Source organism: Nycticebus coucang, chromosome 8 (genome assembly GCF_027406575.1).
Source record: "Nycticebus coucang isolate mNycCou1 chromosome 8, mNycCou1.pri, whole genome shotgun sequence".
Classification (NCBI taxonomy): Eukaryota; Metazoa; Chordata; class Mammalia; order Primates; family Lorisidae; genus Nycticebus; species Nycticebus coucang.
The window spans coordinates 99,787,822-99,803,330 of record NC_069787.1 but is presented as its reverse complement, the minus strand read 5'-3'; positions in this window follow the sequence as shown (position 1 = coordinate 99,803,330).

Sequence of the window (15,509 nt, the reverse complement as noted above, 5' to 3'; positions counted from 1 at the left end):
AGCAGAAGGGATAAGGAAGCAGGTGCCTAGGAGCCAGGTCTCTAATTTATGCCTGTCTCCCGTGTAATGGAATGGAGCCCATCGGCTGTCCAAGAATTTGCAAACCTGTTAAGGACAGTCTGTCTTGATCATCTTTCTCCTAAGTAAGTACCACAGAACTCTAGTTTTGTGGAGCAAAGTAGGCACAAAAAAAGGCACAAGGCAAAAATTTGGGGGGGGATTCCCAAGTTAGACAATATTAGCTCAAAGTTTTCTTAAAATTTTTTATTTGCTTTTGTTTGATTGCAAAATGGTACAAGGCAGTGATGGTGCACAAATGTCTCAAACTTAGTTGACGATGCAGCCCCTCTTCCCCAGATCAGGGAAGAAGTTCTAGAAGTGAGAGAGCACAGCCTCTTCAAGGCACTGAGAGAAGTTGACTAGGTCAGAGTGTAGATTACAGAGATCAGCCTGAACACAGAAACGAGACTGAACAGAAGGCTAAGTCAGATCCTGGGAAGCCTTGTAAAACGTGTTGTAAAATGGAGGGTCTGTCTTCATGTCATTGAGAAAAGACTGGAGAATCGGAGTGAATAAGTATCAAGTTGCACAGCTGTTGAAGAAAGAGAAAATCACATTTAGAGGAGAAATGGTAGAGACCATCGATACTGTAAAAAAGTAGAGAGCAATTAAAGACACTACATTTTATTTCACTGTGAATGAAATCATTGATTATGTCATAATTCTATTATAATCTAGACCATCATATTGTAATTAACATTGTACTCTGCAAATAATTTATGTGGAAAAGTGACAGGAAGTATTGCTTATATCCTTGTAATAATTATTTTGCATTGTAATAAAATCAATGTCTTTAAAAGTCATATAAATTATTATTTGAACAACCCTTGTAGAGTATAAATATTTATATTTAGGATAAATATGTTACTATCCAACAGTCCCACTTACAGTTTTTCAAGAGTGAGAATTGGTGTTCTCTATTTTGAGAATATAAATTAAGAGGTCATTGCTGACTTTTGAAATGTTTCTCACTTTATAGGGAAAAAAATCTCTTTAATAAAAAATATCATTGATGCTTTAATGATTAATTTGGGAAAGGAGGGTAGTAGAGAAGCATAAAGGTCAACTAAAGTTTCGTGAGAATTGATATAAAACATTGTAAGTGATGACAATGGGAGAAAATTGATTTAATTGACCAAGTTTTTACTATGTACAACTTTCCAGGAACACAACTGTTCTATAAAGAGGAATACACTTGTTGCCTGGGTATTTATGAATGTTGTTTTTAAATGAATTGTCAATAATATAATTTTGATTAAAATGTAGCCTCCTGGTGGCACCTGTGGCTCAGTGGGTAGGGCGCTGTCCCCATACACAGAGGGTGGCGGGTTCAAACCCGGCTCTGGCCAGTTAAAACAACAATGAGAATTGCAACAAAAAATAGCTGGGTGTTGTGGCGGGCACCTGTAGTTCCAGCTGCCCAGGAGGCTGAGGCAAGAGAATCGCTTATGCCCAGGCATTGGAGGTTGCTGTGAGCTGTGACGTCACAGCACTCTACCCAGGGCGACATAGTGAGACTCAGTCTCTAAAATAATAAAATAAAATAAAATTTCCTCTTTCCTAAATACCTGACAGCAGCATGGCTTCCAATGACAGACATGGTATTTAAATGCTTCCACTTATATTCCACCTTGTCAAAAGATACCCCCTTCTTGATTTTGCTTGTCCTTTAAAATTGAGTTACCTTATCTTCCTTCTTCTCACGCTCTGCCCAAGGTGAATTAGTTTGTGAGTCTCCTCTCTCTTCAGAGGGGATCTTGCCCTTTGCAATACATTTCACCTGGTTACTTTGTAACTTCACCTCTCTGATGGGTTCCAGAAATGTTAAGATGTTGTAAGTTACACAACCTTCCTCATTGCTAGGATGGGTGCGATGCCTTCTGTATCCTAACAGGAAGTGAGAGCTCTGTGGCTCATGTTAATATAGTTTATATCACAACTAGTGCGTACATTCGGTACATATAACCAAAGCAGAAGTTTCAGAAAACAGTACTTAATCTCTGATTTTTTTCTATTCTCTTGTATTCTTTTCCTTTTATTTTCTATCATATGCTATTCTATTATATTAAAAAATTCTGCTTGTGATCTACTAATTTTATTTCATAATTCACTAAGTAGGTCATGAAGTATGGTTTTAAAAACCTTGCTCTGATATGGGAGGCAGATTTATAAATATATTATTACAACATAAATGTGTTAGTTTCTATAGCAGAATATGTACTTTACCTGTGTATAATGCATATTACATAAACAAGGTTCTTACTTGAAAATAATAGAGCCCAGTTTTGGCTAACTTAAGCAACAAAGTAATTGAATGAGGTATCATACGATATATAGATTCAATAGAACAATTGAAGAACCTGCTTTAAAAGGTGTGGAGGACCCAACAAAGGCCAAGTAGATGAGCATGTTCAAGGCCACAGCACAGGAACACACTGGTTAGAACATTGTTACCCAATTTCATTTGCCCACCCTAATGGTTGGACTTTTGCCACTGCCATTTCATCACCACAGATACTTTCTCCAAAGTCCCCATATGTTTGTGTCAGTCTAGGAGCAGTAATGTCTCGAGTGTGAGCATCAGATTGTCTGAGTCTAGGTCTCGTACCTGCTCTCTACCTTCTACGGACAGGAAGGGGGAATATCCAACACAATGGGCTTCCACAAAAGAAGGTGGCCAAAAATGTCCACCATACTTACACTATAATCACTCCATATTCATTTCCTAAAACATAAAATTCTTTAATTTCCATTGCTTTAATTATTACTTATGTGTGCTTAACTCTTGAATTTGTATTCAACTGTAATTTCCTTTGAGCTCTAGGTCTGGAATATACAACCGCCCAATGGGGCCCCGGAGTTTCGCCAGTCTAGTGTCTTTACCGTGTCCCTGGATGACTTCATCATCTCCCCCACAAACCTTCACATTCACTATCCCAATGACTGATGCTTTCATCCATCTAGTCACAAGAGCCAGGACCTTGAAGGCATTCTTGGAAACTCTTCCCTCCTTATATACCTAATTCATCAATTCTTATTGATTTTACTTCTCAGTGTCTCTGAATCCACTACTTCTCTCCATTTCCAGCATTACCCTCAATCATCCAGAATATCTGAGTCTCAGCAACCACGTGTACCAGGCTAACCCCCCACCTGCACCTGTTCTAGCTCTTCTCTTTTATGTTCACCATATAAGTGTTTTTAAAACACAAATCTAACTGTGTCATTTTCATTGCTTATAATCATTCAGTGGTTTAATGGAATCATGGAAATATTTTCTATAAATATATTTCTTAGAGAGTCCTTAATATGTTTTCAAGACAGAGATATACAAGAGGAAAAGGTTCATCAAGGATATGACAACCCTTCGAGCAAACAGCTGGCTAAAGTTTGAGGATGATTTTTCAGTGGCTTTTGTAGAGAATGGAATGGGAGATTCTCTAGAACACGGACTGCATCAGGGCTTACCAAAGTACTTAACACCCTTATGTAATCAAAATTATTTCACCCATCATAAACATGTTTCAAACAGTTATCCATATACATGAATTTAATTGCTTTATTCTAAGAGCTGTCTAGTCTATTTTATAAGCTCAATGAAGTCAGGGACAGTCTGTTTCATTCACCAAGTAGAGGTTGCAAGGTCTGTCAGCAAAAGGCCAAAGGCAGGAAGGCCCTGTGAGCATAGCAAGGTGATTTGGCAGTAAGGATGTGTACAAAGAAGTCTCCAATCACACACTCCCTTCAATAGTTCCTTGCAGAGGTTTTATACCATGTTATCTTAAATAATCTAGAATTCATCTCCAAAAACTAGTGTCCTATATGACTGTAGGTTAACAATGACCACAAGAGAAATTTGCATGAGATTTGGAAAGTGGAAGTGAAGGAGAGAGGTCAGCACAGGACACCATGTCCCACCGCAACTTGCTTACATCATCACTAATCTACCGTCTCACCTTGTTGGCATGGGGCCACAGCCAGCTCTGCAACTCCTCCAGCTCCACTGAACATCCTTCTTCAGGTCCTTCAACTCCCAAGCCAGGTACATGTGCAGCAACGTAGCAAAGGGGCTAGCATTTTCTGCAGTTCATTTGTGTGAGTTAGAGGTAGTAAGGAATAGGTGTGGATTCATTTTTCCTTCCTCCCCTACTTCACATCCAGCTTTACATGCATGCTGTCAGCCCACTGATCTGCAGACAGGTTAAACCCACCAGATGCAAAGGTAACAAGTCTTCTAGAGACTTCTTGCCAGATCCCACAATTGTGTAAATTCAAATTCCTATAATAAATTCTGCACCTTACTATCTGCTTCCGTGATTGTACCCTGACTGACATATTCCTACATAGCATTATATCTAGAACAATTTTGAAAGATTCACTTTGCTAGATGATGCTACCCAGGGGCAAATTATTTAATACAAGTTCTTTGCCCTCATAGGAGACCAGTTCCAGAGGTTAGATCATATTTAAAGCATACAGAACCATGGTAATTAAGAGTATGCTCTCAAATGTCAAGGACATCCAGGTTTAAATAAGATAAGAAACTTCCTGGGTGACCTTGGGCCTGTTCCTTAACTTCTATGAGACTTAGTTCTCTTATTTGTAAAATGGAGACAATAACACTGTATTAAGGTTCTCCAGAGAAACAGAACATACATTGGATGTATATATCCTATACACCTCATTCTTATAGACAGATATAGATACAGATAAAGATAGACAGACAGATTTATTATAAGGAATTGGCTTATGTGATTATGGAGGCTGATAAGTCCCATGACCTTTTATTTGCAAGCTGGAGACCTGGAGAACCAGTCGTGTAGTTCCAGGCCAAATCCAAAAGCCTGAGAACCAAGAGAGACAATGGTGGAAGTTCCAGTCTGCACATAGGAAAAGACTGATGTTCCAGCTTGAAAACAGTCAGAGAGCAAGTTCTCCCTTACCTTGCCTTTCATTCAGACATCTAATGGATTGGGCAGGGCCTACACACCTCAGGAATGGCAATTTGCTTTACTCAGTCTACTGCTTCAAATTTTTTTTTTTTTTTTTTTTGTGGTTTTTGGCCGGGGCTGGGTTTGAACCCGCCACCTCCAGCATATGGGACCGGCACCCTCCTCCTTGAGCCACAGGCGCTGCCCTACTGCTTCAAATGTTAATCTCATCCAGAAACACCTCACAGACACACCTAGAATACAGTGTAACCAAATATCTGGGCACCATCTGTCCCAATCAAGTTGACACATAAAATGAACCTTCACACACACACCTATCTCACAAGAGTGTTGGAAGATTGAATAAACACAAACTACACTGACCACTCTGCATTGAAATTGTGACTATTATAAAAGCAGAAACACATCAATGCAATCATTTTCCCATCTAGGAGTAAAGAAATATTGTCTTTGGTTGGATAGAAAAGTAGAAACATCTGTCAAGTTTTCCATTGATCGATCTTTTTAAAGGATATCTTTATATTCTTATAAAGGTCGACTAACTTTTCTTCAGCCTTTGTTATGTAGGAGTGAGCTCTCTGAGAAATTCTTGCGGTAAGGGAGAGGGAAAAACAGTGCAGAGCTAAAGGACTCTTTTCCAGTTGGCCCCAAATTTGTTGATTAACTGGAACCCAAGCTGGACAGAACCCACATAAGTTCTTATCCTGTCCCAAGACAGATGAAGCTGGCAACCCTGCTTCATGAAAGATGAATACCTCTGAACCGTTGGATTTGCTGAGCTCAATGAGGAAAAATTTCCACATGCTTGGCATTTTTTTTTTGGCTCTTGTTTTGTGGAATGCTGTCTGCCCTTCTCCAAGCTGCTGATTGCTTATTAAAGGTATAAAGAGGAACAGATTTCTTCCTCTGGGACACAACAACCTAACTCCCAAGGGTTCTCATCAGCACAGGGAGGAACATGTTCTAAAACAGTGCATTGTCCTGACATTTGGTTGAAGGACATAAGTGGTTTTGTAGAACCCCCAAGGGTACTATTGTGCTGCAGAGAGATACGAGTGGTTTTCTTGAGACAAAGGGAGAAGAGAAGGGATTTCAGGTCAAGTTTAGGCTTCAGTACAAAGCAATTAAAAAGCAACCATAAGGAAGAGAGGAAAAAATCATAATCAATGTGACTGGTAATTCATCTTTTTTAATTGTGTTTCAATGTGACTGCTTTCCTAGAAGAAAGCCATGCTTCATAGTTTAACTATCAGGAATTTTATCAAACAATCATGTGCATTTTTATGAAGAAAGTAATTTTAATAGTATGTTTTAATGATAAAATTAAATAATGGCTCTGACTCCAAAATTCAATAGCTTTAGGTTATCATAAGAAAGATGATAAAATATTCATTTCTTTGTAATTAGTCTGAGTTGGAGGTAAAATGTGAAAAAAAATGCCTGCGGCTTTGAAGTACTAGTTTGAGAAAGATGCTCTTCACAAAAGAGCAAGAGTAAATGGCACTGTGTTTAATAAAGACCACAAGTTCATAAAACACGGCTACTGCACTAATTTGCTTTTCCAACTTCATTTATCTGCAAGCTAATATTGCCAATTAGTGCCCACACTATTTAATCACAAATTTTATTACCATCTCAGATACTCTGTTTATTTTAATTTTACATAGCCTGCAGTTCAAAGGCAGAAGTTCTTTGAAATTTAACATATCTTGTTCTTTGAAATTTAACATATCTTACCCTCACTCCTCCCCCACCAATTATGGAGGGCTTGAAATTATGGTTCTGTTGTTTGTAGCCACCATGAAGATAAAGTTCTTAATCCTTTCTGAATTATGAACCCTTTTGAGAATTTGGTAGAAGAGATGGATATCATTTCTATTTTTTTTGTTCTTTTTTGGATATCATTTCTAGACACAAAGCCCCCACACGTTTGCAGGTGTAACTCAAATTCGCAGATAGTACCCAGGAGTACACCGGCTCCTTGAAGGTGTATCTCAAATTCACAGATAGTACCCAGGAGTACACAGGCTCCTTGAAGGTGTATCTCAAATTCGCAGATAGTACCCAGGAGTACACAGGCTCCTTGAAGCACGTCTTTGGACTCCAGCTTGAGAGCCACTGAATTTGAAAGGTATATAGTTGCCTCCGACTTGGAGTGGATACAGGACATTCAGTAGAGATTCAAGAAGAGGGAGAAATCAAAAGACTTTTTGTTTTTTCTAGATTGAAATACTCACAGAGATTGGTTTGAATTTTCAGAATACTAAACATATCTATAATCAAGTATAATTTTTAAAAGGATCATTCCTTGGTATCATATTCCTGAAGGGCAAAGTGGTAATATGTCTTAAGAAACTTAACAATGTTCATAGGTTTTGACTCAGTTATTATAATTTCAGAAATCCACCCTAAGAAAATATTCAAAGATGTGAACAAAGAGTTGTATCTAAGGAAATTTATCATAGTGAATTGATGTCATTATAATGCGAATATGAAAATAGCTCAAATGTTTAGGGGAAAAAGCAATAGGTAATTAATTTTATCCATGCAATAGATTATTTGTGGCTGTCAAAATTGTGTTTTTCAAAGAATATCCGTTGACAGGAGCAATTACCTAAAATCTACTGCCAAGTTAAAATGATAGAAGTGATTTATATTATCTAAATCAGGGATTAAATTAAAAATTTATGAGAGTGGGTTTCAAAAGTCTGTGTGTGTGTATGAATCGAGGGATTATAGATTATTTTTAAAATTTCTTTTTTATATTTCTGTATTTTTTTTTTTTTTTTTTTGTAGAGACAGAGTCTCACTGTACCGCCCTCGGGTAGAGTGCCATGGCGTCACACGGCTCACAGCAACCTCTTAACTCTTGGGCTTACGCGATTCTCTTGCCTCAGCCTCCTGAGCAGCTGGGACTACAGGCGCCCGCCACAACGCCCGGCTATTTTTTGGTTGCAGTTTGGCCGGGGCTGGGTTTGAACCCGCCACCCTCGGCATATGGGGCTGGCGCCCTACTCACTGAGCCACAGGCGCCGCCCCAATATATTTCTGTATTTTTTTAATATTGTTACAATGAATTGGTTTATTTACCAACTGAATAAAACAATAATCATTGCATACCTACAATGGGCTAGATTCCATGCTAAGCATACACATGTATCTATGTAACATTTACTGTTAGAAAAACAAATGAAGCAACCATAAGAGACTTGTGATTTCTTTTGCACAGATTCCTGTGTATGTTTTCTATTCCCATTGCCATGTAACCTCCTATAGGTAGAGGATTCCATTTAATCTATATTTTTTAAGTATTGCTTTGCATTCGGCACTGTTCTACCTGCTGAACTTGTCCAACACTGGTAATGTGCTCAGCACTATTCAAAGTTTTGTAAACTGATTTCAAAGTTCTTGTTGAATTAATTTCTAATGACAAAGAGAAACACACGTGTGTATCAACCAAATGAGATCAGTGAATCCGCCTCTTAGTAAATGGTGAGACAGTAGCTATCTTAATTCTTTAAATATATTTCCTCCTTTTTTAAATGAAGTTAATATCTACCTCAAATAGCTGATAGCAAAATTAAATGAAATATTGATTATAAAATGTCTATCATAGTATCAAGCAAGTACTCGACCTTAAGAAGTGTTTCTTTCCCATTCTTTGTCTATAAATTGAACCATCTATAACTGCTAATATTCAACCATTTTTTACCTACAATGGCAGTTTCATATGGTTCGATTGAATAATTAGCAATTATGATTTACGCTAGCACACTTGATAATTTATATGGAAAAGGTATAGCTGTAGATTGGAACAGAATGGGAGGGCTTGATGTGATACAACAAAATAATTTAATAAAATTCTGAGAACTAAAGATGTTGGTTAATTTTAATCTGGGACAGCCCGCATACCCGGCATAGTTTTTTTTCTTTGTTTGTTTTGTTTTGTTTTGTTTTGAGACAGAGTCTTACTTTGTCACCACTGTGGCATCAGAGTTCACAGCAACCTCAAACTCCTGGGCTTAAGTGATTCTCTTGCCTCAGCCTCCCAAGTAGCTGGGACTACAGGCGCCCACCACAACGCCCGGCTATTTTTAGAGACGAGGTGTTGCTCTGGCTCAGGCTGGTCTTGAACCTGTGAGCACAGGCAGTCCATCTACCTCAGCCTCCCAAGTGCTGGGATTACAGGCATAAACTATCACACCCAGCCTCAAGGCATGTTTTGAAAATTTTTAAAAAAGCAAAAAGTAATGTAATCTGGGAATCATATACATTCAAGGTGTGGGAAAAGCCTCATTAATTAAATCTGGAAATCCAGAAGTTCTATAACAAAAGTCAGACTTATTTTTAATGACATAAAATTTTAAAAATCATATTAAAATAACATAAATAATATTTATTGATTACATAACAAGAGGGAAAGGATTTTGTCTATTTTATTCACTGTTGGATCCTCCATATGTAGAATAATGTCTGATACATAGTAGGTATATAATTACAAAAAAATACTACGAGGAAAGTCAACCAACAAATCATAGACATGGAACAAATGTTTGCAACAAGAGAACAAAGGCTTAATATTTTTAATGCAAATGGTTTACAACAAATTAACAAGAAAGGAAATATACCAGCTGGCCATGGTGGCTTACACCTGTAATCCTAGCACTCTGGGAAGCTGAGACAGGTGGATTGCCTGAGATCATGAGTTCGAGGCCAGCCTGAGCCAGAGCGAGACCCCCATCTCTAAAACTAGCCAGGTGTTGTGGTGGGCACCGGTAGTCCCAGCTACTCAGGAGGCTGAGGCAAGAAGATCACTTGATCCCAAGAGTTTAAGGTTGCTATGACCTGTGATGCCACAGCACTCTACCCAGGTAAAACTCTGTCACAAAAAAAAAAAAAAAAGAAAAAAAAAGAAAGGAAACATAAAACTCAATAAGAAAATGGGGGAATCCAAATGTCCAAGGAACATATGAAAATATTTTCGGGTGGCACCTGGGGCTCAAGGAGTAGGGCGCCGGCCTCATATACCAGAGGTGGCGGGTTCAAACCTGGGCCTGGCCCAAAAAACTGTGAAAATATTCTCAAGCAAATACACAGCATTACCACTTCAGACTGGCAAAACTGAAAAGAGCAAAAGCCTTTATTGTGGATAGGGATGTAGGGGAAAGGGTACTACCATATGGGACTGGTGAGAAGACTTGCCCCTGGCACTGTCGGAATGCACTCTGATGCTCTGGGTTAAAAATGCAGATACATTTGACCCACACATATATCAGGGTATCTGTTTCCTAGAAATGAAAGTAAAAGGCTGTTCACTGCAACATTATTTTACAAAAGTAAACAAGTAGAAGCAGTTTGATTGCCCATCAATCGGGGAAGGGTCCAATACATTACAGCACATCGGAGTACAAAATGTTACACAGTTGTTAAAAAGAGTTACCGTTAAGGAAGAAAAAGCAAGATTCAAAACTATGAGCATATTCCAATTTTTGCCAAATAGTAACGAAGCCTCTCTCTGTGTGCATTTATGAATACATAAACATACAAATATAGGAAAGGCATACAATAGGTTGTAATACGGGTAACTTTTGCGTCTGTGAGGAGAGAATGTAGATTGAAGGGGGAGTAGATGAGAAAGGAAAAGCTGAACCAAAAGAATACTGCATTTAAAACAATAGAACATGATCATACATATTGAATTCATGTAAAATTGTATGCAACTGTTTTATGTTAAAAAGAAAAATAACAAACAGAACGAAGAAAGTGAGATTTGCTGAGCTGTGGCCACAGAGTGCAGCCCCCGTGCCGTGGTGCAGCCATAAAGAGCATATGATTCGACACTGGAAATGGAGCAGACTGTAAGGCAAGACCACCAAGCCCATTGGAGGGGGATGAGGAGGGATGTACTTCCGCTGTTAGATATATCAAAATCGGTGGAGGAAACCCAAAGAACCTGCTCCTGGGTAAAAAAAAGTCAACAGGGGATTACTAGTAGAAAAATGTGAAAATAGAAAGTAATAAAAAATGATCACTGTGAGGCACATTTCTTAAGTAAGTCAAACTCCAGGACGGCACCTGTGGCTCAGTGAGTAGGGCGACGGCCCCATATACGGAGGGTGGCGGGTTCGAACCCAGCCCCAGCCGAACTGCAACAACAAAATAGCCCAGCGTTGTGGCGGGCACCTGTAGTCCCAGCTACTCGGGAGGCTGAGGCAAGAGAATCGCCTAAGCCCAGGAGTTGGAGGTTGCTGTGAGCTGTGACGCCACAGCCCTCTACTGAGGGCAACAAAGCCAGACTCTGTTTCTTAAAAAAAAAAAAAAAAAGTGAGAGAGAGAAATAAGTCAACTCAAATCTCTCCAGTTAAACTTCGTGACAGAGAGAGGCCCTAAAGAGAAACAGAAGACTTGAAGTGTATCTTAAGCTGACTAATTTCTTTTTGTTGTTGTCATTGTTTTTGTTTTACACAGACTAATTTCTAAAGTATGTTCAAACTCTAAAGGTCCTTGATTCTAGAATGCAATGGATATGATACATATTTATTGTTCATTAAATCACAGAATTTTGAAAGTAGATGTGGCCCCAAAGGATTGTCTACTGGTGGATACAAAAGCTTAGGGTTTTGTTACATTTATTTATTATCTACTTGTTTATTTATGTTATGGTGCTTTTTACTCCTTCTGTATTCCCTCTGTCTAATAAAAATCCTGTCTTACCCCGGATCTGTGGTCCATTGGTTAATTCTTCAAATCCTTGAGACCAAGGACCTACTGGGGAAGAAATTACAGTAATACTATTACAAAAAATGGTTTTGAAAATTACTTACTCTCATCTACCCAGAAGGAAAAAAATCCTTTTATCATAAGGACACTTGTACTAGACTGTTTATTGCAGCTCAATTTACAATCGCCAAAATGTGGAAACAGCCTAAATGCCCACCAACCCAGGAATGGATTAACAAGCTGTGGTATATGTATACCATGGAATACTATTCAGCTATTAAAAAAAAATGGAGACTTTACATCCTTCGTATTAACCTGGATGGAAGTGGAAGACATTATTCTTAGTAAAGCATCACAAGAATGGAGAAGCATGAATCCTATGTACTCAATTCTGATATGAGGACAATTAATGACAATTAAGGTTATGGGGGCAGGAAGCAGAAAGAGGGACAGGGGGGTGGGGCCTTGGTGTGTGTCACACTTTATGGGGGCAAGACATGATTGCAAGAGGGACTTTACCTAACAATTGCAATCAGTGTAACCTGGCTTATTGTACCCTCAATGAACCCCCAACAATAAAAAAAAAAAAGAAAAGCAAAAAAAGAAAATTACTTACTTACTCTCTCCCTTGATTTTACTGATTTGGAGAGGCAAATTTAGTTTTCCAAAGTTAATAGAGTTAATATCAGCTGGGTAAGGACACAAATTCAGATCTGTAGGCCCTAAGTCTAGTGTTCTCTCTGCTAAACCAAGTTATATCCATTCAAATAAAAAGGCTTTTGTTTTCATCTTTAGAATGAATATTTTCAGATACCAGTAATGTATGTATTGTAGACATGGAGGAAACCTAGTTGAGAGACTTAGAAACCTAGGATTTCAAATTTCGATATTTCCACGATTGTATCCTCCATCAGGTAAATGCACGTGCACATACGGTAGTCTCCTGGAAGGATATGTTATGAAAGGTAAAATACCTGGCCTGGATCTCAGAGAATTTAACAGAAAAGTAAATGAATCTCTCTTTTTCAATTGCCAAGGTCAATTCAGCAAATATTTAATGAGTCTTTACTATATGCCAGGAACTATGAACTGGGGTTGTAGGGTGAACCCAACAAAACAGAGGTTGGAATGCACGATCATTATCCCAACAATAAAACTAATGAATAGATTTTTAAAACCGAGTTAAATCAGGTAAAAAAGGAAACGTAACATAATGAGCATGTAAAAAAAGAAGTGACCTAAAAATGGCCAGAACAAGTTTCCCTGAAGAAGTCATGTTTGACCTACATCTATAGGATGAGGAAGAGTTATTTGGACATGTTTGTAGATAGCTATTGGTGAATAAAATTATAGTTTAACAGTTCTTTAGGAGTATTTTAATAAAAAAAAAACTCTTCCTGGGGAAGACTCTATTGTTTAGGTTCAACAAATATGCTACTACCCTTTCTGCTGTCAAACTCACCATCCCTCAACCACAGGAGACATCACCAATTTTAACACCCTTTTTCTGGTAAATCCTGATATAGCTTCTCAATGGAGTTGTCAGGCAGCCCTTGCCAAAATCAATCAAATTTGGCATTGAAAACAAAATGAATTTTGCAGTTGGGGGTAGAGATGAAAGGCCAGACAACCCCATTTTGCATTCTCTCTCCTCCCCTCCTCATCACTACCTGCCCCTGAGCACACAGGCCTTGCAGAAATGAGCTGTTAAACAAACATATCCTGCAGAGACAGGGGATTAGCCCAGAGTTACAGACCCTTATAAACCCACATTCCTATCTTCACAAAACCTCTGGTTCCCCTTGTATCTAACCTTGCAAAGTCTCGCTTTTGTAAACTGCTCTGCTTCAGGGATTCCACCCCGCCCCAACTGAAGGAAGATATAAAAACCCCCTTCCTTTGTTATGCTTCTCCAAGAAATTTTGGGTGTGACCCTTCTCCTTCGGCTAATCAGTAAAGGACCCCATCCCTAATTTGAACTCAGCGTGCTGGCGTTTTCTCTGTAATCCCACTTGCACTGGTTACAACAGACAAGAGATCTCTGGTCTTAAGTTTAAAAGTCTTGAGTTGCAGCTGTGTGACTTCAATATACAAGGGGACCAGCTAACAATTGGCCCGTTTACTTCAGCCTCCAAAACAGATGAGAACAAATGTTGCTGTCTCCCCTGTAACGTCTACATGAAACGTCTGTGTAGTCAGGCCTCTCTGTAGTTTCCCTCCTCAGTTCATAGACAGGAAAGGAAGCCCAGAAATCATGTCCTTTGGCAGCACCAGAAATTGTGAATTTGCCTGAGGATTACACAGACATTTTGCCGAGACTTGCAAAACGAAAACCAAGAAGAAGGCAGGTACCAAAGGGCTAATATTCAAATTCAACAGAGATGCTAAATCCACAGAACTTCAAATTTGTGAGGGCTTCTGCCTCTACAGGTCACCCAGCCACAGCAATGTTCTCCGAATAATACTCTTCTGTGTTACAAACTCTGGTTGATTTGGAACATGGCTGCTTTCTAGAACTTACTTCTGTTTATTTTGTATTTAAAATTCTTTATTAATGCAATTTTTGTTGTTTTTCTTCCAACCCCCCTACTTTCTATAATAACATGTGTGCCAACTGAAGTTTTGTCTGTCATGACACTCTAGCAGCTGGCAAAGGATTTCAAAGTGTTTTTAATCTCAACCCATGGTAATATTTTTAACACTGACTGTTACACTATCGCAAAAGATGTCTTGGCTGTCTCACGTCCTGTTTTAGGATTGCCCTGGGGCCCCATCTGCCAGGAGCGCAGCCCTGATAAGGTGGAGCACGGACCCTAGCGTGGACCTACCTTGCTTTGTCTAGTTGAAGAAACAGACCCTTGATTCTGGGTGAAATGTTCATGCTCTCCTGCAATATTATGATGAATGATTGCTATTAGGCCTGCCGTGAAGATTGCCTGTAACACTTGGGTGCATATTTTACTCAGCCACACACTCTGACTGCTGGCTTTCATCTCAGTGCCAAATTGTGTGAGAGCTACAGAGGAGATTTCAATAAAATAAGTGGGAAGGTTGCTAATCTTAATTCCACTATGTGAGTGCATTGGCAAGTGAGTCAAATGATTCAAGTTACTATGGATATTGGCACATTTACTCCAGAGGAAGATGAAAACTGTACCTTCTGTTTAGCTATTGTCATGTTTGTCTTCCTTCCCTCCCTCAGGCTTTCAGTTTGAGAGGATTAAGAGGAGTGGGCAAGCAAAGGATGGTGGTGCTCAGCAATGTGTAAGAAGAGAGTCTGATATCCCTTTTGGGGATGTGTATCAAGCATGCCGAGACACAGACGCAAGGCAGAGCTGCTCCTATGGCCCAAGCCCTGGGGGTGCTGTGTTGGCATAGCTGTGCGTGTGTGTGGTCGGTGTGCATGTGGTGGACGTGTGTGTGTTTGTGTGGGGGGGTTGGTGTGTGGTGGGACTGGGGTATGTGTGTGTGATTGGTGTGTCTAGGGGGTGGGTGTGTGTGATTGGTGTGGGGGGGTTGGTGTGTGGTGGGACTGGAGGGTGTGTGTGTGATTGGTGTGGGGGGGTTGGTGTGTGGTGGGACTGGAGGGTGTGTGTGTGGCTGGCGTGGGGGGAGTTGGTGTGTGGTGGGACTGGGGTGTGTGTGTGATTGGTGTGTGGGGGGGTTGGTGTGTGGTGGGACTGGGGTGTGTGTGTGTGATTGGTGTGTGGGGGAGTTGGGGTGTGGTGGGACTGGGGTGTGTGTGTGTGTGTGATTGGTGTGTGGGGGGGGTTGGTG